The 26,608-nt window shown below is 37.8% G+C and overlaps 1 protein-coding gene and 1 pseudogene across 12 annotated transcripts in view; one reads left to right on the forward strand and one right to left on the reverse strand.

Moving 5' to 3' along the window:
• The window catches only part of ZPLD1 (zona pellucida like domain containing 1), a 546,704-nt gene that overhangs the window by 106,395 nt on the left and 413,701 nt on the right, over positions 1-26,608 (forward strand). The window lies entirely within an intron of this gene.
• On the reverse strand, positions 19,154-19,526 carry LOC101096341 (annotated as a pseudogene).

The following is a 26,608-nucleotide window of genomic DNA, read 5'->3' on the forward strand; positions in this document are numbered from 1 at the left end:
ACTAGTATCCTTCTCTTTTATAAAATAATATATATTAACTGACAAGACCAATAAGCAACCAAAGCAAAACAAAACAGATGAATCACAAAACACATTTAGATTGGACCCAAAATAAGACTTCATGTCATCTGCATAACAGTTTAGCTAGCTAAAAACTTAACACTGACATTTTGCTGAAATGCAAAGCTCCTGGGGTTAGAAGCATGGCTATTCATCTTGGAATCCTTAGGGTATTACACAATGTTTAGAATATAATATGTTTTTAAATGCATGTTTGAATAAACAAATAGATGAATAAACTGGACACAAAATCTAGAACTGACTATTATAAGATAGTATGATGCCATAGGAACTGTGAAGCGGGAAAACTCTGATAGTCATCATGGCCAAGTGAGTGCCTGATAATTTTGATGCTGGCAAGGCCCAGTGTTCATTGTTCTCTGGCAGTTGCTACCAACCCCAGTCACCAGTGGGACAAAGATTATATGATCTAGCCCTAACTTGCACTTCCAGCTCTATCTGTTAGGATCCCCCACATGAACTCTCTCATTTGGATAAACTGTTCTAGTCATTTTTCTCTGAACTTCTCAAACTGTCTTGCTTCTCTATGCCTCTGTTCACACTGAACAAGAAATGTATTCCTTTGCATACATGCTTACAAAATCCTACCTATTCTTCAAGAGGACCCCGCCCCCACCCCCCATCGTCCTCATTCTAAGACTGCCTTAGACCACCAATTATCTCTTTGACCACATAACACTGATTATACACTCCTTTGCATTGTAGTTATTTTAGAGAGCAAAGAGTCCATCTTATACATCATCTTTTTCCCTTTATGAAACATTGAAGTTTGGCGAATTGGCTGATGATTAATTCAGCATTATGTACTAATCTATTAATTTTATTATTTACCATGCAGGCATCATGAAGAGTGCAATGGTAATTTAAATGTTAACAAGTTTACAGTTTATAAGGGAGACAGGATTTATAAAATATCTGCAAAACAATGTAAAATGTAAAAAAATACATAATTATGGGATTGATAATGTTGATAACATATTTCCATGTTAGGTGATAATAGTAAAAATTAAGGTGAATTTTACCGGGTTTTGAAGAAAGGATAGAATTAAGGCAGGGAACAGGGCATTTCAGAGAAAAGATAAATTATAAAATAAGTGGGGGCCTGGGATAGGGAAGCACGGATTTTTTGGGGGGAACAGAGAGTATTTCAATTGGGTTTAGGTCTTGGTATTTTTGGAAATAAAGGTAGAAACAAATTAAGACTTTTTGGTAGTCAAGGGCATTTGAAAGAAGAGTTACTTGATCAGAGAGCTGTACTTCCAGATTAGACTAGCATAAATGGGACTGTGCTTTGGAAAAAAGGTGAGACTGAAGGATGAGTAGATTGCCTTAGTCTATGTAGAAGTAATGAGATCAGGGTAGTGGCAGTGGGAATGAAAAGGAGAGGACAGTTTTAAATATAAGACTTAGATCTGATCAGCTGAATGGGGTCTGATTGTGAAGTTGTAAGGGTGACATCAGAATCAAATAGAGTAAAGAGGCTTTGATCCTGGGTGGCTGGGTAGTTGAGTATGTTATAAAATAAACTGTGGAATACAGAAGGGAATAAATTTGGAAATAAAGGTCTTAAATTTAGTCATTGACATAGTTAGCGTGAGGTGTTTTATAGGGAAATTTAGGTGGAGATGTCTCCCGTAACAGTTGGAAATGCTGACTCTAAATATAGCAGAGCCAGAGCGCTGGAGATAGCCGGGAGCCATATTTCCAGAAGTCATAGTTGTAGCCATGATATTGATTGAGAATGTTACAGGAGTATAAGCAAGAATAGGCAAGAACTCCAAAGGTTTATCCTTGGGGTAAGCCTACATTTAGGAGACAGGGGTAGTAAAAGGAGCCTGATTAGGTGGGCAGAGAAGATTGGGTTGTAGATACAGAAGGCATACAGAAAGAGTGTTGTGTCCTAAATGCCAACAGAGGATGAGACTCTTCAAGAAAGGACGATCTGTTGTGTTAAATGTTGCAGAGTTGTAGAGGTGAAAGAGGATTTTGTTACTATATGATGAGATAGTGACCTGTAACAGCCTGGTTTCCCACTGGACTATAGTGTAGTAAGGTAATAGAGGGCAAAACTAGATTACCAGGAGTTAGAAGTGAGTAGGAAATGAGGAAAGTGGAGGTTGTAAGTATTTGAAAGAGTTTGATGCTGAGGGGAAGGAAAGGCATACAAACAACATCTCAGGAAAAAAGGAAGATTTCCTCTACCTTTGTTGTTGTGGTGGTGGTGGTTTCTTTTGAGAATAAAGAGACTATTGACAGGCTTAATTGAAGGTGAAGATGCAAGAGAGAAGAGTCAGTTGAACAGAATTCTTTTCAAGAGGTTGCCTCATAGAGAATATGTCTATGGCTATCCATCGCCAAAACAATACAAACAACTATGATAGCAAGTCTTTCAGTATTAAATAGAACATATAATAGTAGTATCTGAACATCTTATTTGTAAAAAGGCAAATTGGAAGCTGAAATTACTCATCTTGTAAGATTACAAAAAGGATTGCTGGATTGTTTTAGGTGTTAATTTCTCAAGTGTTTTTTTATGGGTAACTAAATTCTCAACAATGTAAACAACTAAAGACTATAACATTCCAAATTACTTCTGATTATCACCAGAAATTAAGATAAAACAAATCTTTATTAAAGAAAAAAAAGGATATTTACATTTCTGGTTTAGTATTATTTACTCTACCAAAAAGGAAGCTAAATCACTCTTCTGATCTGTTCAATATAAGATTCTTGGGGCTCTGAATATGGCTAGATAGTTGTTTTGTGCCTGATGGGACAGCCCCATTAGAAAAGTCATGTGACCCACCTGAGTGGACTGGAATGTGGTAAGGAGATGACTTGTCACTCTAAGAAGTTCTGACTGCATATCATCCTAAAGAAAATTAATGATGCACCTGAAGGCTGAATTTTACTGCAGAAGGTCTTGTATGAGATAAAAATCCTCAAGTTCCACAACAGTTTTTAGAATACCACCTACTTAGAATACCCTGTGATCTTGGGGCATCTGGGTGGCTCAGTTGGTTAAACATCTGACTTCGGCTCAGGTGATGATCTCACAGTTCAAGCCCCATATTGCGCTCTGTGCTGACAGCTTGGAGCCTGGAGCCTGCCTCAGATTCTCTCTCTCTCTCTCTCTCTCTCTCTCTCTCTCTCTCTCTGCCCTTCCCCCACTCATGCTGTCTCTCAAAAATAAACACAAAAAAATTACAAAAAGAAAAGACACTCTGTGATCTTAGTATACTTACTACTGAAAGTAGTGAGGGGATTAACAACACTATAAGGCAGAGGTATTTGACAGGACTAAGAAAACTCTTGGGTTCCTTAGCATGAAAGTAGGAGGTATTTTCAGATATTTGAATCCTGCAGAGCTGCAGAGGGACTTTCTCTAGTATTGATCTGAGTTCTGACCAGCACTTGCATTTGAGGAATTATTTAGGATTGGAAAATAATCATTTAAAAGTAGATGGAAAAGTGCTCAGTTTTCACACAGGGCCAGGAATAGTCTGTTCCCACTAGCTAGACTTGAAAATGTCATGAATCACAGGAGAATACCCAAAGATTCTTGCTTCCATAGTGAGAAATAATTAGCCCTACAATAATGTGTAAATTTGTCCTGTTTTACAAATTTTATTTTAAAAAAAAATTTTTTTTTCAACGTTTATTTATTTTTTGGGACAGAGAGAGACAGAGCATGAACGGGGGAGGGGCAGAGAGAGAGGGAGACACAGAATCAGAAACAGGCTCCAGGCTCTGAGCCATCAGCCCAGAGCCTGACGCGGGGCTTGAACTCCTGGACCGCGAGATCGTGACCTGGCTGAAGTCGGACACTTAACCGACTGCGCCACCCAGGCGCCCCATGTTTTACAAATTTTAAAAGCAAGACCTAAAATGATCAAACTGTTCCTAAATAATTTAACTGTGTCCTAGAAGAAAGGTTAAGAGTATTTAAAAAATACCAAAATATTCAGCATACAGTGAAATAAAATTCATGTCTGGCAATACATCAAATATTACCAAGCATGAGAATAATTGGGAATATGACTCATAATGAGAAGGAAAATAAAATGAATTCACCACTGGAACAGTTCAAGTTAGTAGATAGTTATTTAAATAGTTATTGTAACTGTATTGTATATGTTCAATAAAAAGTGAGAACACAAAAGTCATAAAAAAAAAGTCCCAGATCAACTTTTAGAGATGAAAATTACAATGTCTGAGATAACAAATATACTGGATGGGATTAATGGCAGATTAGACATTGAAGAAAAAATAATGAACTTGAAGACATAGCAATAGAAACTATTCAAAATGAAACTCATAGTCAAAAGGAATAAAAAAATAAATGGAGCATCAATGAGCTGTAAGACAATTTCAAGCAGTGTAATATAGATGTAATAGGAGTTCCTGAAAAAATGAAATACAGATAAGTATTTGAAGAAGGAATGGTTGAGAGTTTTCCAAATTTAGTGAAAATTATAAACACACAGATCCAAGAAGCACGATGAGACTCAAACGCAAGCAATTTGAAGACAACTACACCAAGGCACATCATTATCAAATTGCTAAATAAAATTGATGAAGAGAAAATGTTATACACAATAAAAGAAGGGTAGACGTGTTATGTATGGAAGAAAAAAGGTAATGATCGTAGCAGATCTTCATCAGAAACAATGGAATTGAGACACTGACTCAAAATTTTAAAGATGACAAAATGAAAATTGTCATCTAGAAGTATGTGCCTAGTAAACATACCTTTGAGAAACAAAGGTGAAATAAAGATTTTTAGACATGCAAAAGCCTAAAGAATTCATCTTTAGCAGAGCTACCTAACAAGAAATGTTAAAAGAACTTGTTCATACAGAAGGAGAAAGATAGAAAATGGAAATATCAATCTATACTAACAAATGAAGAACATTGGACTTGATAACTACATAGGTAAAATGTAAGATATTTTTCTTAAATATTTTAAAAGAAAATTAAATATTAAAATGATAACGATGATGTAGTGTGTGAAGTTTATAACATATTGTGGTAACCAGAATGATAAGAATGGCCCCCAAGATTCCAATTCTAATCTCCAGCATCATTGAATATGATAATATTGTTGTCTTCTACATGTTATGCTACATTATGTTTTATAGCACAGTTGACCTTGAGATAGAAAGATTATCCAGCTGGATCTAATTAATCCTACAAGTCATTTAAAGAACAGAGACTTTTCTCTATCTGGTAGCAGAAGGGGAGGGCAGAGAGAAAAAAGCAAAGGAGAATTTGATATATTGGTCCTGGCTTTGTAAATGGAAGGGTCCATGTACAAAGATTGGAGAGTGGCCACACATAGCTGAGAGTGACCCCTTGTCAACAATCGACAGGGAAATGGGGACCTCAAAGTTAACACCACAAGGAATTAAATTTTGTTAGTAATAGGAAAGAGTTTAGAAGAAGACCCCATGTTCCAGATGAGAAGAGAGTGGGCTGAGATCTGGATTTCAGCCTGTGAGACCCCAAGCAGAAAACCCAGCCAGGTCATTCCAGACTTCTGACTTACAGAATTGTGAGATAATAAATGGCCTTGTGTTAAGCTTCTAAATTTATTGTAATTTGTTATGCAGAAAACCAATTAGAAAACTAATATACATTTTTAGAACAAAATGTATGACAAAAATAACAGAGACTAGAAGGGATAAATGAAAGTACATTGTTGAAACAAATGTTATAACTAATATTTTCAGTGAAGGAGATAAGATATCATAAAAATATTCACTTAATTCAGAAAAAGGCAGAAAATAAAAAAGGAACCAAGATTATATGGGACAAATAGAAAAACACCAGCAAGATGATAGGTCTAGATCTAACCATATCAATAGTTACATTAATTGTAAATGGACTAAACACCTCAATTAAATGGTAGAAATTCTCATATTGGATAAAAAGGAAGATCCAACTGTATGCTAGCTACAAGAAATGCATTTTTATTTTATTTGAGTGACAGAGAGAGAGAGAGAGAGAGAGAGAGAGAGAGCGAGCGAGCATGAGTGAGGTGGGGAGAGAGGCAGAGGGGAAGGGAGAGAGAATCCCAAGCAAGCTCCATGCTCAGCATGGAGCCCAGCACAGCGCTCAGTCCCATGTCCCTAGGATCATGACCTGAGCCAAAATCAAGAGTTGGATGCTCAACCAAATAAGCCACCCAGGTGCACCAAGAAATTCATTTTAAATATAAGGACATGAGAAGATTAAAAGTTTGGACCAAGATACATTATGTTAGCATTAGTCAAAAGAAAGATGGAGTGGCTATATTAATAACAGACAAAATAGATTTCAGAGCAAAGCTTATTACTTGGGATTAAGAAGTTTATCTCATAATAATGAATGTGTCATTTTATCAGGAGGAAATAACATTCCTAAATGTTCATGTTCTGAATAACAGAGCTCCTAACTACATGAAACAAAAACTGATAAAACTGTGAGAAGAAATAGACAAATCCACAATTTATGGTAAGATATTTCAATATAATTCTTTCAATAGTTGATAGAACAAGTAAACAGCAAACCAGGTAAGATACATGACTTGAATAAAACAATCAGCCTGACCTAAAATAATTCACTTAACAATAGCAGCTTATTTTCAAATGCAGACATTTATTTTCAAGTGTGTATAGAACATCAACAGACATCATATTCTGGGCCATAAAATAAGTCTAAATAATTTTAAAAGGATAGAAGTCATACAAAGTATGTTCTCTGGCTACAGTGGAATTAAATCAATAACAGAAGGATCTCTGGAAAGACACCAAATATTTGGAAACCAAACAGCATATTTCTAAATTACTCATGGGTCAAAGAAGAAATTAAAAGGGAAATCAGAAACTACTGTGAACTAAATGAAAATGAAAGTACTGTGAACATATTAAAATCTGTGGAATGCTACAAAATCAGGAATTATAAGGAAATTTATAGCACTAACCAAAGGAAAAAAAGCATTCAGTTTGGAAAAAAAAAAACCCCACAAAAACTGTCTTTATTCATTGACAGCATGTTCTTTCATGCAGCGAATCCAATGGAATCTAAAGATATTACTAGATCTAATAAATGAGTTATCAGGGTTGCTGGATACAGCATCAACATACACATATCAATTGTATTAGTATATACTAGCAATGAACAGTCAGAAATTGAAAAAGATAACACTTAAAATAGCATCAAAAATATGAAAACATTTGGAGTTATATTTGACAAAAGAAGAACAAGTCCCATATACTAAAATCTACAGAACATTGTTGAAAAAATTCAATAATAGAGAGATACACACTGTTCATAGGTCAGGAGAATCAATGCTGCTGTGATGCCAGTTCTAAACAAAATGAAGATTTAACACAATCGCAATAAAAATTCCCATAGGATTTAGTAAATTGTAAGATGATTTTAAAATTCAAAATAAAAAGTCAAAAGACCTAAAATAACCATAACAATTTAAAAAAGATAAAAGTTGGAGGACTAACACGATTTGATTCAAGTCTTATAAAATACAATAATCAAGAAAGTGTGTTAATGGTATAAAGATGGACAAATGGGTGAATGCAATAGACCAGAGAATCCAAAAATAGACCCACACACATGGAGAACTAAAGGTACAAAGGCAATTCAGTGGAGAAAGTGGGCTTTTCAACCAAGGGTGATGAAACAACTCGATATTTATATGCAATATAAAGAACTTGCGTATATGCCATATACAAAGCTAAATTCAAAATGGACCACAAACCTAAAAGAGTTAAAACTATAAAATATCTAGAAGAAAACACAAGAGAAAAACTTTTTGACCTTAGATTAGGCAAAGGCTTTATAGATATAGCACCAAAAGTCCAATCTGTAAAAGAAAACAATTCATAAATTGGACTTAATCAAAATTAAAAACTACTTTTTGAGAGACATGTTAAGAGAATAGACCAGCCACAAACTGGCATAAAATATTTGCAAATCATATCTGATAACGGTTTTGTATTTAGAATATATAGGGCGCCTGCGTGGCTCAGTCGGTTAAGTGTCTGACCTCAGCTTGGTTCATGATCTCATGGTTTGTGAGTTTGAACCCCACACTGAGCTCTGTGCTGACAGCTTGGAGCCTGGAGCCTGCTTCACATTCTGTGTCTCCCTGTCTCTCTGCCCCTCCCCCACTTGTGCTCTTTCTCTCAAAAATAAATAAACATTAAAAATATATATATATATATAAAGAACTCTCAAAATCCAACAATAAAAAACCCCATAAATTCCAATAAAAATGGGAAAACGATTTCAACAGACATTTTACCTAAGATTTACAGATCGCAAATAAATACATGAAAAGATGTTCAACATCTTTGTTATTTGTTATATTTGCTATTTAACAAGTACAAATTAAAATGATAAGGAGATTCCAAAATAAACCTATTAGAATGGCTAATGTTAAAATGGCTGACCATAACCAGAGTTGGTAAGGATGTGGAGGAACTAGAACTCTTATATTGCTGATGAGAATGTAAAATGATATAACTTCTTTGGAAGACATTGATAGGTTGAATAATGGTGCCTCAAAGATGTTCATATCTTGGGGCACCTGGGTGGCTCAGTTGGTTAAGTGACCAACTCTTGACTTTGGCTCAGGTCATGACCTTGTTGTTTGTGAGTTTAAGCCCCATATTGGGCTCTGTGCTGATGGGCAGAGCCTGCTTGGGATTCATTCTCCCTCTCTCTCTCTCTCTCTCTCTCTCTCTCAAAATAAATAAATAAACTTAAAAAAAAGGATGTTCTTATCTTTGTCCCTGGAACCTGTGAATGTGTTTGTTTTTATGGTAAAGGGACTTCGTAGATGTGATTGAGTGAAAGCCCTTGGAGATCCAGATTATCCTGGATTATGCGGATGGGTACAATGTAATCATAAAGGTCCTTTTAAGAGGTAGGTAGGAGGTAGAGAGTCAGTAGTAGGAGACATAATCACAGAAGCAGGAAGTTAAAGGATGTTTTGAGAAAGAGGCCTTGAGCTATGGAATGCAGGCAGACTAGTGGCTAGAAAAGGAAAGCAAATGGATTTTCCCCTGATGTTTCCAGAAGAAACACAGTCTGGCCAACACCTTGACTTTAGACTTACTTTTGACCTCTAGACTGTAAGAGATAAATTTGTGCTGTTTTAAGCCAGTCAGGTTTTGGTAATTTGTTACAGCAGCAATAGGAATGGCAGATTCTTAAAATGTTAAACATATATCTGCAGTATAGCCTGGTCCTTCCACCCCTAGATATTTATGCAACAGAAATGAAAGCATATGCTCACCCAAAAACTTGTATATGGATGTAGCAGCTTTATGTGTAATGGCTAAAACCTGGGAACAAGTCGAGTGTAACAGGTGAATGGATAAACAAATCATGGTATATCCAGACAATGGAACATGAACAAAGGAATAAAAAAGAATAAACGTTTAATAATTACACCAACATGGATGAATCCCAGAATAATTATGCTGAATAGAGAAGCCAGAAAAAGAGAGAATGTACTGTAGGATTCCATTTTTGAAAATTCTACAAAATGCAAATTCGTCTACACTGACAGATCAGTATTTGTTTGGAATGGTAAGGAGAGAGAGAACAGGGAGGAGTGAAAAGGAAGGATTATAAAAGGTCATGAAGAAACTTTTGGGGGTGATGGATATGTTTGTTATGTTGATTGTGGTGATGGTTTCATTACATCTTTTATTCATTTACATCATCAAACCTTATCAAATTGTATACTGTAAACATGTGCTGTTTGTTATATGGGAATTATACCTCAAGCAACAACAGGAGCAGCAAAAAGAGTGTTGTGAAGATTCAGTGAGATGCTATGCATGTAATGCTGTAACTCCTGGTACGTAGTAAGAACTCCAAAAATTCTAATTTTTTAATGTTTATTTTAAGAGAAAGACAGAGTGCAAGCAGGGGAAGGGCAGAGAGAGGGAGACACAGAATCTGAAGCAGGCTCCAGGCTCTGAGCTGTCAGCACAAAGCCTGAGGTGGGGCTCGAACTCACGAACTGTGAGATCATAACCTGAACTGAAGTTGGACGCTTAACCAACTGAGTCACCCAGGTGCCCCCCAAATTTTAGCTATTATTATTATTTAGTTTAGAGGAGGGAGTGTTAGAACAATAATTGTGAATTACTAAGGATCTTCTGAAAGAAATGCTGTTACATTTTTTCACAGTAGACACTGGATAAGAAAATAAGGAACAGATTTATTAAATATAGCACTTAAATATAGTGCATAAAGGTATGATGCAATCAGGGTGTAGCTTGATAGTGTCTTTCTATTTTAGAATAAGAGGTATGAAAGTCTTTTTTGTTCTTGGTATGTCAAGTTTGCTTCCTGAGTGGCCAGGATTCTATCATATTGTTTTTGGACATAGTAGCTGCTTAACAAATATTTGTCAGATTGAACTGAATTAATAATAATTTCATTTCCCTAATTCAGGGATCTGAAATTCATGGTCAAGTATACTTTTAAGCTAATTAACCTCAACTCAACTTCGGAGATTCCTTGCCTCAAGACACTTAGTCTTTCTTCTCTGATGCAAAAGACTTAGGTAATGATAGACAGGAAGCAGTGACTTATGAGAACATGCCTGGGGAACTCCAGAAAGTATAGGGGGAAGTGTCTAGGAGAGGTGAGATTGGGTTGGGCTGGGGTTGGCAGGGTGCTTCTATTTCCCACGGTTTTCACACATTATTTTATGAGTGTAGTAGACTCTTCATTAAACAATCTACACTTGTGTTTTCTTTTTAGTTCTTATTCTTACTGGATTAGGAGCTAAGTACTAAGAAAGAAAATTCTTTCTTCCACACTGTGCCTACCCCTGAAGTTAGTCTTTCTTTAAACATGGCACTGAGTAACTTCATGCTGGTTGCATGGAAAGGTTTAAAAGCCACAGATGATTCCTTACACAGCTAGTTTTACAGAACATTATTGCCTTGAGAGTAAGCAAATTCCAAAGTATAATTGTTTGAAACTGGTCAAGTCCATCGTCTAAGTGAGGATAGGACTGTACGTCTTTAGTGTTCTTTCTTATACTGACAACAGCTGCCTGTGGTGTAGATTTTAATTACTAAAGAAATTTTCCTATTATAAAGGCAGGATAAGAATAGGAGACATTTCATATATAGCTAACATATGAAATATGCTAATTCCCATTAATAATCAGGGAAATGAAAGTCAAAATCAGGATGAGATACAATGATGTTGGCCAATTTTAATCTGATAATTTCAAATGAGTGAGGGTACAGGGCAACAAGAACTTTCGTACCCTCTGGGTGGGAGTGTATGTAAAGTAATGCAACCACTTTGAAGACACTGTGGTATTGCCAAGTAAAATTGAGTTTGTATGTACTCTATGACTTGACAATTTTACTTCTAGTTTTACAACCTAAGGAAACTCTTCCTGCATGTGTGTAACCAGACCTAACAACAAGTAACAAAACTCCCACAACAACCCAGATATTCATTGCAAGTAAAACAGAGAAATAAATTGAAGTGTATTCATATAATGGAGTACTATAGAGCAGTGAAAGTGAATGAACTATAGCCACATGCATCTCTAGGAGTAGATCTAGAATTGAGTGAAAGACGATAGTCATAGAAGAATAGAATACATAAGTACAGGCTGAATTCCTTTTTAGACGTGTTAGTGTGAAGTGTTTACTGAACACCCTTGTGGAAATACACACTTATGGGCAGAAATGAGAATTTGAAACTCAGGATTCAGGCAACACTTGGGTGACATTTGGTGGAGTGAAAGCTGAAGCCATTGGTGAGAATAACAAAGAGATGTGAAGTGGGTGATGGTAATCACTGTGATGAACTGGATTTAGTGAGTGGAGTGATGAAATAGAAAAGAAGGTTAGAAATGTAGAAAAAAGAGAATATAGGATCAGAAGGTAAGGGAAGAGTCAGGACTAGACACATTATTTTCAGGGCTCTGTGTAAAATAAAAATACGAGACCCCTGTTAACAAATTATTAAGAATTTCAAAATGAAGATGGAAAAACCCTAAACTGAGCTGGGTCTTTCTAAGTGTATGACCTCATGTGACTGCAGATACTGCACACCTATTGGGTGACTCTGGAAAGAGTTTTGGGGACGAGCCATCAATAGGGTCAAATACCTCAGGGAGACCGAGAAAGAGAAATGAGAAAAAAATGTAAGTCCTTTTTGCCCTTTTGATTGTGAAAGGACTACTCATTAAAGAGTATTTGGAAAAGCATAAAAATGTATAAAAAATGTCCTTAATTTGATTTCCTTACAAGTAATATTTTAGTGTTTTCTTTTCCCTACTCACTTTCTAAGCGGACACATGCATTATATGACTAGTTGGTCACTGATGACCCTGAAGGGCTGACCATGTTTGTCAGATACACGTAAGTGAGGAGTAAATGAAGTTGAAGTGGAAGCATAAAGCATAAACACTTTTCCAAGAAGCTTGGTGGTTGTAAAACAATACAGAAAGGTGATACCTCATGAAGGTAGGAAGTTTGGAAAAGCCTTGTATGAGTGTGGGAGACCTGAGGAAGACTGCCAGAGAAGAAGATATGGGCATGATGATGGATAAGAGGACCCTCTTGGAGGAGTTGGGGAAGAAATGGACGTGTAGTTAGCAGGAATGTCCATCTTTGAAAAAGGAGTAAAGGGGGGAATGGATTACACATGCTGAAAATTGAAGAACAGAGAAGGAAAACTGATTAAATTCACATCATGTAGAACACTATTAAGAAAAGAGAAGATAAAGAGGAGAGTAGATTTTGAGGTTAGTGATAACAGTTTGATAAGGCAAAAGTGATAAAGTCTCATTCAGTACTGAACTCTAAAATTGTGAACATCAGTGAAGGCCCCATTGAGGCCAGATGGTATGATTTTGGAATGAAAACAAGTGACCCGAGTCAAGATTTTCTTCAAGTAGTATTCAGTAGCCTGATACATGAGCATTGAGAGTGAATGACAGAATTTGAGGAAGGATGACACAAGGGGTTCTGGTTGTGTTCATGGGAATAATACTAAAGTTTTTCATTATGAGAACCTGGAGTGGTAAGGAGGTGAGTAAAGGAGGAAATAGAAGAATGAACATGCTGAAAGCAGGATGAGGTGACTGAACAGCCATTTCAGTAGATGTGAAAGGGGAGGAAGGATAGGTTGTGGGCAAAGAAAGGAAACTGAGATTTAAAAATCTTTCAAGGGAGCAATTCTGCAGAATAACAGATCCAGGGTAAGTGTGAGTGCTTCAGTAGAGGTGCAGAGATGGTATCAGAATGTTGAGGCTGGAGTGTGGCGAGGGCCATCCCATATGGATACTGAGGTTAACAAGACATTGCCATGAATGAGTCGGGAGAAGATGTAAGCCAAAGGCTGAGCTATCAAGAACAATACTGAGGGGTTCACAGGTTGCTAGAAAACAGCAACACAAAGGGAGCTGGGAGCCAGGGAAAAGTGTTTCAAAAAGCCAGGCGTTGCAGAGAGCCATGGTAGATTGATGGTACGGGAGTGGCTGAGAGGAAGTAAGAGTATGTTGCTTCCTAAATTGTGATGATTCTGAGGAATGGTAGGAGTAGATACTGCTGGAGAGTTTTGACCTGGTGTCAGGTCAAAGTCAGGGGAGAAACAATCCAAGAGACGGCTTAAGATGTATGTGAGCTAGTTCACAATCAATTAGATTCCACAGGGCACAATGTTGAGTGTTGATTTATAAATCTGGCTGTCTCTGGGAGTCCATTTCCATCTTCAATCTCTGTCTTTACAGCACCTCAATACAGCACCATTATTTAATTTATTTAATATTCTTCAGTCTTCAGTCTCCCAAATTTTCATTGCCTACCTGTGAGCTTGATGAGTCAAGAACAATTCTAGCAGAATCTGCCATAGAGATTGAATGGGTTGGCCAGAAAAACAAAGAAAGTCAGTGTTGAATCTGGGGAAGGAAAAAACAATAACAAGGGACAATGGCAATGATGATAAGGAGCTCAAATCTCAAATTGCGATGAGCATAGAGGAGTCTAGAACCCTCACACTTTGTTTCTCCCTTTAAAGTATTGGCAACAAACTGAAAATAAGGTTTTTGTAAGCATTTTATAGCATCTGTCTGCTGTCTTTGATGTTCATGGGAAACAAGTCCTTTTAATTATAGCAATTGAAAACCAGAAATAACAAAGTAAGGAGAATGAGTTTTTGAACAGTTGTTAATTTTTACCTTGGGTTTATCTTTAAGCACGTATATTATCCATCAGTGTTTGAATTACAGGCTACATCCCTCTTTATATTTGCCTTTATTATTTTACACCAGGATGTTTTTGAGCATGGCTTCATAAAAATTTTCCAGCAATGCTATGCATCCTAGGAACAAGAACTGAGAAATTAGATGCAAGACTTTAACAAGGGTTGGGAATTAGTAACGTTTTCTATTTAAAAGAAGTTTAGATTGCTGGTTTGAATGAACTATAAAATATGAGCATTTTGAATTTATTAGGTTATAAAGTCTATGTCACCAAATACAATGTCTTGAAATGTGGAGCCACTAAAAGAATATGTAAGTTGAAGCAAATTGTGGAAGTCACAGGTAGATATGGTTTGGCATAGGTGCTGGAACAAGATAAGGTTACTTGATAGCTTTCCCAGTAAAAGAGTAAACCATGGAACCTCTCCCTCTATATGCCAAATAAAAGTTAAACTTGTCAGTGCATTTCATATATATTTTTTACAGTGCTGCCAAATAAGATTTGTATAACTCTGTCAACAAAAGCAGATTTTTAATTGGTCAGTCAGCTATCAGCTTTCAAGTGATTCTTGTTGGATTATTATGGGATAGACATTGAGCTGGAAAAAGGTCTATTTCCATTCCTGGAGGAATTTATAATCTAAGAGGACAAAGCACACAGACACACACAAATCAAAAATTGAGGAAGTTGCACTCATTAGGGACCTCTAACACATTGGTTTATTTACTCAGTGGGTTCCGAGAAACAGAGTCTTTCAGAGATTTCTGTTACATTTTGATTGTCTATATTGGAGGTCTAGTTTTACTGATTTACTTTCCCATATTATTATTATTTTTTGTTAACTTTGAACTGACCATTTTTATCTTTAAGAAATCATGAAGTCATGGATTCTCAGAGCTTCCATAGATTCTGGAGACCATGTTCTAGAGAGGATGGCACTGAATTCCACAGGTGACATGACTGGCCTGGGACCTCATAGTCCTACCGGTCAGCACCAGAGGCAACACTCCCATAGCAATCCTCAGTAGCACTTAGTATGTCACTTGGCTGTGCCTAGTGCAAGGGATAGGAGGTGGTGTGCTTCTGAGGCTGTAGAAGCAAGAGAGGGAGAAAGTGAAATTAAATCCTATTCATCACTTAACTAGAAGAGGGAAACCAGATGCTGATGGAGGAAGCACCATAAAAAAGATACTGAGAGGACTGGTAGCCCTACATCCTTGATATGATTACAGTTTTAAGGAAGGAGGTTAAATTAATGGAAATTGGGAGAGTTATCAAGATTTGGTATTGGAATAAACACCATCAGTTACATATTAATAAAAAGCTACCAAAGTGTTGCCCTTTGGTATTTATTTTCTTTTTAGATTGTTGGCTTTAAAATGTGTGTTTGATATATTAATTACTCATATAGTTAAAAATAGAGCTCAGTTTTATGGTACTAAATAAGAAAAACAGGCTTCTTTCCATTTCAGGTAAATTATACCTGAAGTATGGTTGGTGAAATGAAAACCAAGAGGCCTGACAGAGACACTGGGAAAAAACCATCTCTTGTTTGGTAAAACAGAAAAAGGAGACAACGTGATTTTTACTACTCAGGCCATAAAGACATCAACTTCATCTTGTGACTTTTTTTTCTTTTAATTTGAGAGAGGGAGAGAGGAACAGCATATGCATGCACAAATTGCTGTGTGTGTGTGTGTGGGGGGGGTAGGGGCAGAGGGAGAAAGAGAGAGAATCCCAAGCAGGCTCCACTCTCAGCACAGAGCCCAGTGCAGGGCTTGAACTCACAGTTCTGGGATCATGACCTGAGCTGAAATTAAGAGTCAGACGCTCAACTAACTGAGCCATTCAGGCACCCCTCATCTTGTGGCTTCTTACCTTAATTGCAGGCATAGTACATTTACATTAGGATGCAAATCATCTCTTGAGTAATAATAGAAATATTAAAATTAGTAGCTATAATTTATTAAACCCCTGCTATGCAGTAGATTTTTGTATCGTTTGCTCTGTATGCATTATCTTGTATCTTCACACCAACTACCCTGTGAGGTAGATCTTGGCACCTTTTTTTACACACTAGTCGCTTAGACTCAGGGGCCTTCAATGTTTGGTTCAAGATCAAGTAGCTAGTGGTCGAGCTCCATGGGCCGCAAAGCCAGCTTACTTCTGCGTCTCTGTTAAATCCTAAAATGTGACGTGGTAATGGCAAGAACTACTTTCAAAGAGTTAATTATTTCAAATTCTTAACATCTGGTTCTGTAGGTAGTAAAAGAATGTGCCATCAAATATATCAGAGTCACTCTTTATGAGTTTATACAGGGAGAGGATAATGTATCTTTTTTTTCAAAGCATTCTTTTCTACCAAAAATGTTTGGAGACTAAGAAAAACCCTCAAAAGATTAAATAAAAATACTTGATTATATACATGTGTAAGGTATATAAATGTAGGGTATAGGTATTTAAAAATGGATAAGAAAACAAAACAACTCTTCCAGGGTTGATTCTCTTTAAAATGTAAATATGACCTTCAAATTCTGGAGGTGGCTCTGGGTTTGCCATGCAAGGAGATGGGAACCTTCGGGCTGAAGATTACCTGCTGATACTAGAGGAGAAGTTGTGGAGAGGAAGGGTTAATTTTTAGTGAGATTCATTAATTAACCCAACAAATATTTACTAACAGCTTACTAGATGCCAGGCACTATTCCAGATGCTCAAGGTATAGTAGTGAGCATAGCAGACCAAAACCCCCACCTTTATGGAGCTTATATTTAGATCAGCTAGTTAATGAATTTGCAGAGGGGGAAAAAAAAAAGCAGTGCAGGGTGAGTTAATCTATTAGGGCTAGGGGAATGGCTGTCTAGAAGAGCCCAAATATTGTGGCCAGGTAGAGACAGATAAGAAATGGAATGTGGGAGCTAGGGGCTTGGGGGGCAGGAAATGCTGATGAAGATGAGGAGGACACTGCTTCAGGGCCTTGAATCAGGAAGTAGGTGCTGGACCCTAGGGGAAGGGCCAAGGAGAAGTTTTGGAGATAGGGTGTTGGAAAGCATGGATCAGACAGGGAGAGCCGGCACTTCCAAATATCTAAGGATGGGGAAAAGGACACCTCAGCTCTGAGGGAGGAAATAGGGAGAATGGCGATCTTCCTAGGGAATGGCCATTGCCAAAATGCCTGAGCAACTTCTGGCTGTGTCATTTACCTGTATGGCATCTCTGCTCCTTAACTATTTGACAGGGATTGTCTTAGCGTGTCTTCACCCAGGACATTATCTGCAGGTGGGTTTTCCTCACTGCCCAGCAGTCCACAGGGTGGGGCTAGAGAGACCCTCACATGGTCATGAGGAGGGAGTTAATGACTCACTTTCCCTCAACTGAAACCACATTGAGCCTCAGTGAAGGCTCATGTGGTTTTTTTTTACTGGGGAGTTTAGATAGTTTTCTCAAAGTTCTGTGGGTAAGGGGAGGAAATTGGGTGCCTTGCCCATGATATATCTCCAGAATTCCCTTGTTCTCTTCCTTCCACAAAGGCTCTCTGCTTAGGTTTTGGGGACAAAGAGGACTGTCCTACAGGGACAACCCTTTCTTAATGCTTCTCCCTTCTTTTATTTCCAGCATTTCTTTTCCTTTAACCCCTTTCTTGGTATTTTTGACCCACCCACACTTTTTCTGAGGACCCTTACTATTAATAACCAAATTCTAGTCTCTCAGTCCTTTCTTGTAAATTGCAAATTCTGCAGCCTCAGGCATTACTGATTGTCAGTGCTTAACTTTATATTCTTTATATTCCTTTGAATTGAGTACTCTAGTTAATATTGCTAACACAGTGTTCATGGATTCTATGGCCCTAAGTTATACTACAATGTGATCTCACACTGGCTGATGATAAATGATGTCTGCTTCAAATTGCTTCCCTCTAATTCTTAGATTCACCCCAACCCATAGGAGCAGGGAGAAGATGAGAGCTGGTTCAGATGACTCTACTACAGTAGCTTTGTAATCTGAATATACTCTGAACATCCACTGCTCCTTCTCTGGGGAGGTTCTGTTATGTACTTGAATCCATCATCTGCTAGGCATCAGGAGAAAGGATGGCTGGAAAGGAATCAATGAAAAAGATTATGTGGAGGGAAGGTCTTGGATCAGTAATTGTTCTCTTAAATCTTGTGGGTAGTTTCCATGGAAGCTAACTTTAGGCAAAGATGAAAAGAGAAGGTGACTGGGTAACCTGTAAGGCCACCTTCCCTAATAAAAGTTCCAGTCACGTGTTGAAGGACATGGAGTGTGGCTGCTCTGTTCACATGCCACTGGGCTCTCTCTGGAAGGAGGCAGTTAGGAATGGTATAGGGAGCCATCTTTTCTTGAATACCTACTGTGTGTTCAGCATTGTCAAATGCCATCTGTTTATTATTTTATCTAATTCTTACAAGAGTCCAGTGATAGGGGCATTATATGAGCTCATTTTATGGCGAGGAAATAGATGTTTAGAACCACACCCAGGTTACACAGCCAGGATGTGACAGAACCAGGATTTAAATGAGCCCTGAGCAACTTTGATGACAGTGGTACACCATGAGTACTCCGGGGTGTATCCTAAAGATGGAATAACACCCTGTTAGGGCTCACAATTCCTTCTAGCTCCTGGACATCTCTCCAGTCATGTGGTGATAGCTGTTACTCTAACAGTTTCCTGCTTGCTTTAAAAGTAAGGTTTTTATGCTCAAGGACAGTTAGGGGAAGTGTAGAAAAAACATTGTTTCCTTTGCTGTTTTGTTTTTCTTTTTGGTGGTTTTCTACTTTTATTTGACAATCAGTGGTTAGTCCTCATCGACATTAACTGTCTTCAGATTTTTGAAAGTAGTGACACACACATAACTAACCAACAAATAGAGCTTTTTGGTGAATCTTTATCCTCATTACATTTTCTGGGCAGCCGCACACAGATATGTGTGGAATATTCCTTATTCCTTCAGCCCAGACAGCTTTGTGAAGCCTGGTCTCAGTGTGCACATCTGAAGTTCCCATCTCCTCCATGGCAAATTCCCAGATCTCTTTGAGTGTCCATGGGCCACACTTCTTGAAACCCACTCCATGGATTAATTTGTGAATGTCAATGGTGTGCTCTCTGGTCACTGCCTTGTTGATGGCAGAATGACCTTCCTTATTCTCATTACTCTTTGTGGGAGCCATTCTGCCGGGCCCTTGTTGGAAACAATCTTAACACAGAGGCTAGAATTTGGTAGAATTGTATAGTAAACTTTCTCTCCTGCTACTCACCTCAGACCAGCCCTCTTTCTCCTGTTATGAAGGATTTTAAACCTTTAAAATACTTTTAGCAAGATAATTAACAAAAAGACCCTAGAAAAAACAAGAGCATAATAGATAATAAAGAAAGCATGACAAAGGGGAGGGGATAGGTCAATAAATCATTGAGAGACTTGGTTATTTAAAACAAAATGCATTTGAAATCTAACCTCACAGTGTACACAAAAAAAATAATAAGAAATACCTTGAAAAATTAAATGCGAAAATTTTAAACTATAAAAAGATAGTAAAAGTGTCAGTAAATTTCTACTTGCATTTTAGCTGAGAAAAGTCTTTCTAAATACAAAAGCACTGAAAAAATTGCAGAGGAAAATTATTTAGACTTCACTGTATACTTAAGTTTAAGATATAAACAATCAGAAAGGCAATTAAAGGGTAAATAACACATTAGGAAAATATAAGAGACAAATATGATAGAGGAAGAGTTAAAAAGTTAAAGATACCACAGCTTTTATGATAGAAATACTAAAGCAAGGCTTTATTTCTCCTGGTATAAATATGTTTTAAGATATGGCTCATTATTTCGTATTGCTGAGATTTTTTGGGGGGGCTAATTATAAACAAGCCTTCTAATTTCAAGATGTACAAATCTGATATCCATGATATCTAGGTCCCCATGGAAGTTGTTGAGTAATAAGTTAAGCAGTACAGATCTGAGAATGGGCCCTGTGTCAAGTTGCTTGAAAACTAACCAGGTAGGCATGGATCCCGAACCTGGGGGCATTAGACAGCCAGCTCTAAGTCACTCAGCTATACTGGCAGCCAGCCTATGCTTCTTCATCAGTATTCACGGAGATTATGAGAGACAGAATGCCTTATGAAATCTAGATACACAATATTTGTGGAGTTCCTTGCTCTTTCACTAGTTGAATTTTCAAAAATGGAAACGAACAGTCTCAACGACTTTGTGAGTCTGTGATGCCTTCTGATGAGCCATTGGTTTCCCTTTTTAAGTTCACAAACTATATGTTTATTAATGTCTTTGATAATATTGTCTGTTTTTAAGATTATTTATTTTGAAAGAGAGAGAGAGAGAGAGAGGATAAGGGACAGAGAGAGAGGGAGAGAGAATCCCAAGCAGGCTCTGTGCTGACAGCACAGAGTCCATCACGGGACTCATTCTCACCACCATGAGATCATGACCTGAGCTGAAACCAAGTCGGACCCTTAACTGACTGAGCCACCAAGGCACCCTGATAATTTCATTATTTATATAGAGTTTGTGGCTTTTAACTTCATTCTTTTTTTGAAAATGAGAACTGTAATTTGCTTTTCTTCAGTTGTCTGGCACAGCTCCCTCCCTGAATTTCCTTAAAAATTCTTGAGGTTCTTTCTCTTCCCATTTTTTCAAAATTAGAAAAAAAAAAAAAAAAGGGAAGCATAGGTGAATTACCAGTAAGTTCAAAGAACATTTTTTTAAGCTTGCATGTTTCTGATTGAATTACTATTTCCAGTGCTTGCTTCGACAGCACATGTACTGAATTACTATTTCCAAAGGAGTGAGTGAGTATGTATGTATGTTAGTGTGTGGGGAAGAGTTTTGGGGAGGAAGGAAGGGAAGAGAGAGAGACCAATGGCTTTCCTCTTGTCTCCTTTGGGCATCTGGGGTCCAGGAGAATGTTAGGGGAACAAAGCCCCATGAAAGGATCATTTGGAATTAGAATGTTACTGTGTTGAGTTTACTCGTCACTGTTTCTTTCTCTGATTTTTATTGGGTTGAGTATAGATTTTTAATTTGGGAATCTTAAAGGAGGGAAAAGAATCTGCTGACTTCATCGAATTCTTTTCTATACTGCAAATCCTAGAGCATGTTGACTTCAAAACAAATTCAAACAGAAACAAGTTAAGCTAAATAAACAGACAAACCAAAAGTCCCCCAAAAAACAAATGGCTATTTTAGGCCACAAGGAGGATAAATAAAAGCTTGAATGCCTAAAACCTTCATTTTGACAAAAATCATTACAACCGAGGATGCCGCTGCCAAAATTTCAGAATGCCATAGGGCCCAGGAACTAACAATTTGGCTTTTTCCCAAGTTAAAAATTTCCTCTTTAAGTAAGATACAAATGAAAAAGACCACATCGTTTATATTTTTTGAAAATGCCACCACATTCTTTTTTTTTTTTTTAAATTGCAGCTAAATGCTATTTCATAAGCTTGACGTTATAAGGATTCTTCCTAAATTAAGCCCTGGGGTTTGCTATTTCAGGCTTCCTGCTCAGTGAGCCCCATGGCTTGTGACATTACTTCTGCTCTGTTTACCAATAGTGTGAGTCAGGGTTTGTGGTTGTGACAGAGTCAGCTCCACAGCGGTTTTATCTTCTCCAACTTTAGGGAAGATAGCAATAGACTGGAAGGAAACTTGGAAGATCCAGTGGCCCTGAAACATCATCTCTGCATGGTAACCTCTGTTCTAATGGAGCTTAGAAACTATAGGCTGGATGGTTGTGAAATATTTCTTTTATAAAATGGCACACAGTCATTACTTCACAGCTGAACTTTGGTATTGCCTGTTAACTCCTTTGCCTACAGTCTTCAACCCATTCAGCATATTGTCATCAGATGCATCTTTCCAAATCATGGTTCTGATTATCCAGATGGAGACATCCCTCAACTCTTAACCCAATTATATTTGCTTCCTGTATGGAAAAGTGATGAAAAAAATCACATGTCCACTTAATAATCATTGAAAATTTCTTGATTGGGACAAGTTGATAAATATTATTTGCTGGTAAATAAAGCAGTTGCCTTCACAATAAGTCTTGGAGTGAGGGATATCCAAACAAGTAACCAACTCACAAAGTAATTTCAAATTTCATTGAGTTGACATTTGCTGAATTATTTCAATTTATGTCCTGAATTTTGACAGAGAAAGCATTTTCAGTATAATCCACAATATGTGGACTCATAAGCAAAGCAAGAATATATGTACCACTAATGCTAAGTAAACTTGTATATTTTTTATTTAATTTAATTGATTTATTTTGAAAGATAGAGTACGTGGGATGGGAGGGGCTGAGAGAGAGGAAGAGAGGGGGAATCCCAAGGAGGTTCTGCACTGGAGCTGGATGGCGGGGCTCAAACTCACAAACCATGAGATCATGACCCGAGCTGAAATCAAGAGTCAGATGCTTAACCGACTGAGTCATCAGATGCCCCTAAACTTGTATTGTCTTAAACATTCCATAATGTTATCCTGAAAGGGAGAACTATTTCTTTAAGAAATTCTTATAAAATCTATTCAGTTGTGATGTAGAGAGCTAGTGCTCACCATATGTTATGTTTCCTTTCCTAGTCTCCTTTGCCATTGAGTTGGGGACATGTGACTAATTCTGGCCAGTGGACAATAGTTAGAAGAGACATGTTTCTCTTGGGTGAAAGCACACTGGGAGGCCACACAGTCTAGATGGTACAGGCACAGGATGGTAGAACCTCTCTCAGCCTCCTGGGTGCAGGAGAGCATTCCGCAGACCAGTGCTGGGCAGGGAACTTGGGCAAGAAATAAACTTTGCATGATTGAAGGATTAACTAGTTACCCCATATAACCGAGCCTCTCCTAACTAATACAGAGGTGAAACAGTAAGTACCGAGTGTTAGGTACTCCTGCAACTGTATTGAAACAAATAAAATATGAATTCCTTTCTCCTTCTCCAGTGGTTTTCTGTGCCCTGGAGAATACCTGGCTTTTTGTTGATAGCCAGTTGAGATGTCCTGCTATTTCATCTGGAAGTCCTGGTCCTGAGTGTCTTCTGAACTGAGACTGAAGATGACCAAGCCCTTCAACACTGTGCCTTTCCTGATTGGCAGAGCCTGGCTGATGCTGGTCTAAAGAGCAGAACTGGTACTAGGCTCCTGCTCCTCCCCTGTCTGCCCTATCTTGTTATGAAAAAGCTGCCAGCTCTGAGCACTCGGTCATGTGCACCAATAATCACAACCCTCTCTTGATTAAAATTCACCTGCCCCTTCTGAGTGCATTCTCAAATCAGAGTCTCAAATTTTAGCCTGAATTTGTAATCTTATCCCAACTTCCCTTTCAAATCTTAGGTCTTACCCCAACTCTTCCAAACTGATTTACTTGGACTTCCTGGACATGTCTCCTTCCTCTGGATCTTTTATTCGTATCAGATGAGGTCAGGAACCTTCAGGGTGGTATGGCTGTAGACTCTCTTAGTGATATCTTTGCTTCTGTCTAAATGTCTGCCTTCCATTTCAACTCCTACCTAGTCTTCAGGGAGCAACTCCAGTTTCACTTTGTTTCAAAACAATTCTTTGAACCATATTAAACTATCTATAGATTCAAAATCCTTATCTTTAATTCTAAAACCCAAGGAGCTCTGAAAACTGAAAGCTTTTAAATACCTCTTTTGGCAGCTAAACCCAGATTGATCTGAAGAAATTTGGAGACAAAACTTGAGCTGACTTGTCTTTATTTACCTGTAATTGTGATCTCACATAGTATACAAATTCATATTCTGTTTGATTTTGATGTGCTATCCTAGACCCTTCTGGGGCTATTATATAATATATAGTGATATCTGTCTACAATCTGAAACATTCTGAGTTCAGAAAATCATTTGCCTCCATGGGTTTTAGTAAAGAGATTGTAACTCTGTTATTATCTTTATGGAGAAAACACTATATCTCTGTTTTCAAATTTCATGATCTGTCTGAATGCTTTAATAAAACTAACTTCTAGGGGTACCCAGGTGGCTCAGTCGTTTAAGCATCTGACTTTGGCTCAGGTCATAATCTCATGGTTCATGAGTTCCAGCCCCACATTGGGCTTTGTGCTGACAGCTCAGAGCCTGGAGACTGCTTCAGAATCTGTGACTCCCTCTCTCTCTGCCCCTCCCCTGTTCACACTCTGTCTCTGTCTCTCAAAAAAAAATAAACATTAAAAAAACTAAAAAAAAACCCTAACTTCTAGCATAGACTGAAATTTTTGATAATAAACAATATTCTTTTTTAGTTTTTTGGGTATAAATTTCTAAAAGTGATGAATTCAGTTGCACAAAAATGTGCTGTCTTTATTTTCTGTAAACTTGGTTTTTACCTCAAGCTCCTTCACCTGCAGAAAACATCAGGTAAATTCAATCAAATTAGTGATTAGTCAGTCATTTAAGGTTTTGAATTGGTCAGTTCCGGGAAGTAAGCCTGAAATTCGTGCTCCAGCCAAAGGGCCCACATTTAGCCACTTTCCTTGCCCCTTTTGAAGGCCCAGGAAGCTTTCAGACATTTCCCTGTGGCCCCTTGGGACCCAGATCTTGCAGTCCCTCTCTACCAGCACTGTTTTAACGCTTCCGTTGCCATAACATATGGATGCGCGGTAAGTGTACTGAAATCTGCATGAATTCTGTTGTTTCCTTGGTTTATGCGTGGGAAATGAGGCCCCAGACTTACTGGAGCTTTGATTATTCTTCCTTCTCCACTCTTAAGGGGTAGGAATGGAGGCAAGCAGTTGAAATGCCCATGTCTTCTCTGATTCCAGAAAGATTATTAATTAAAATTTCCTCTTCAGGTGACAAGGCAAGAATTCTTCTAAACTTACCAGTTTTTGATATTTAAGAAGCCACATATCACAAAGCTACTGTATGTGACATGGATTTATAAATGTATACTTTGTGGCTCGAACTGTGTATAATTAGAACATATGTGACTAAAATTCTTTGCTGCTTGGCTGTGATTGTTTTGGCTCTGACTCTTAGGAATTAAATATTATCTGATTAAGGCTAGAAGACCAAAAATATGTGGGAGGTGGAGTGGGTGGTGAGTGCGTGGTTAACACGTTCGAAGTTCATTGTACTGTATGTGTATTCCCATTTAGCATTATTCATATTCCAAACTGAACAAGCTGTCTCCTGTGCAAATGGAGGAGTTTTATGTATCCCTGGATAAGTGATTTTCAGACTGGTTTCAGGAAGCAGCTGAGGAACCTGTTGAGAAAGAATTTCTCCTAGCCCACTTCCCCCATGCTGGTCCTAAGCACATCACACACATTCATATTTGGTTCAGTCTTTTATGTCTTTTATATGCTGTGGATCTGTGTATGGTTTAAGTAAAGAGTGATGCTAGTCAAAAGATTTTGAAAACCCTTGCATCTAAATGGGATTATACAGAAGATTTTTCAGACACCTGGTTGCATTTAGTAATCCGTTTCACTTGTAATCAATCACTGCTTAACCAGAACCACCTTCCACTTTCAGCTGTGAGTGAACAATTCGATGGGAATCTCCTGGGTACTAATGCCCATGCCTGTATGTCTCAGGCTCTGGGAAGTTTAGTTGAAAAGACCTGCAGTCTGCTTCTTTTTAGTTGTTGCTCCCCCCACCCTCCCCTCCCATAGCCCCACCAAACCTTGGCTGCTTGTTTATGGGGCCGAGGGATAGAAAAGCTTTATCATTTTTACTGCTCTTTTCCTCTTGGGAGACACAGAATTAAACAAAAGAAGCCTTTCCCATGCTCACTTGAGTATTCCCATTTCTGCTGAGAACAGACATGATCAGTTTGGATATTTCGGCCTGTTGCGTTGTAACTACTCATTCCTTGGCTCACACACCCCTCATTTGTCACCTGGAACCTTGTGCTAGCCTCCGAAGTGGCCCTCTTTTATTTCTCCTTGATCTTGCCCACTTCTAAAATGTCACTCAAGTGTTCTTTTTCTAAAATGTACAGCTAGCCATGTTACTCTTAAAAATTTAAAGATTTAAAAAGATTCTGTATTGACTTTGCATTTTTATGGGATATTAAAATTCTTTGCCTCGATCACCAGATATTTAATGATTACCAGCATGATACTGGTAATTAATGATTACTATGCATCCCGTGTGCAGTCAGTATGGTAAGACATTTCACTTACCATCATTTGCCCTTCACAACCACTCTTTGAGGTTAGTGGTTTTATCTCCATTTTCTAAAATGAAAAAGCTGAGCCGAGAGAGATGACTTTT

Source organism: Felis catus, chromosome C2, assembly GCF_018350175.1.
Source record: "Felis catus isolate Fca126 chromosome C2, F.catus_Fca126_mat1.0, whole genome shotgun sequence".
Taxonomy (NCBI): Eukaryota; Metazoa; Chordata; class Mammalia; order Carnivora; family Felidae; genus Felis; species Felis catus.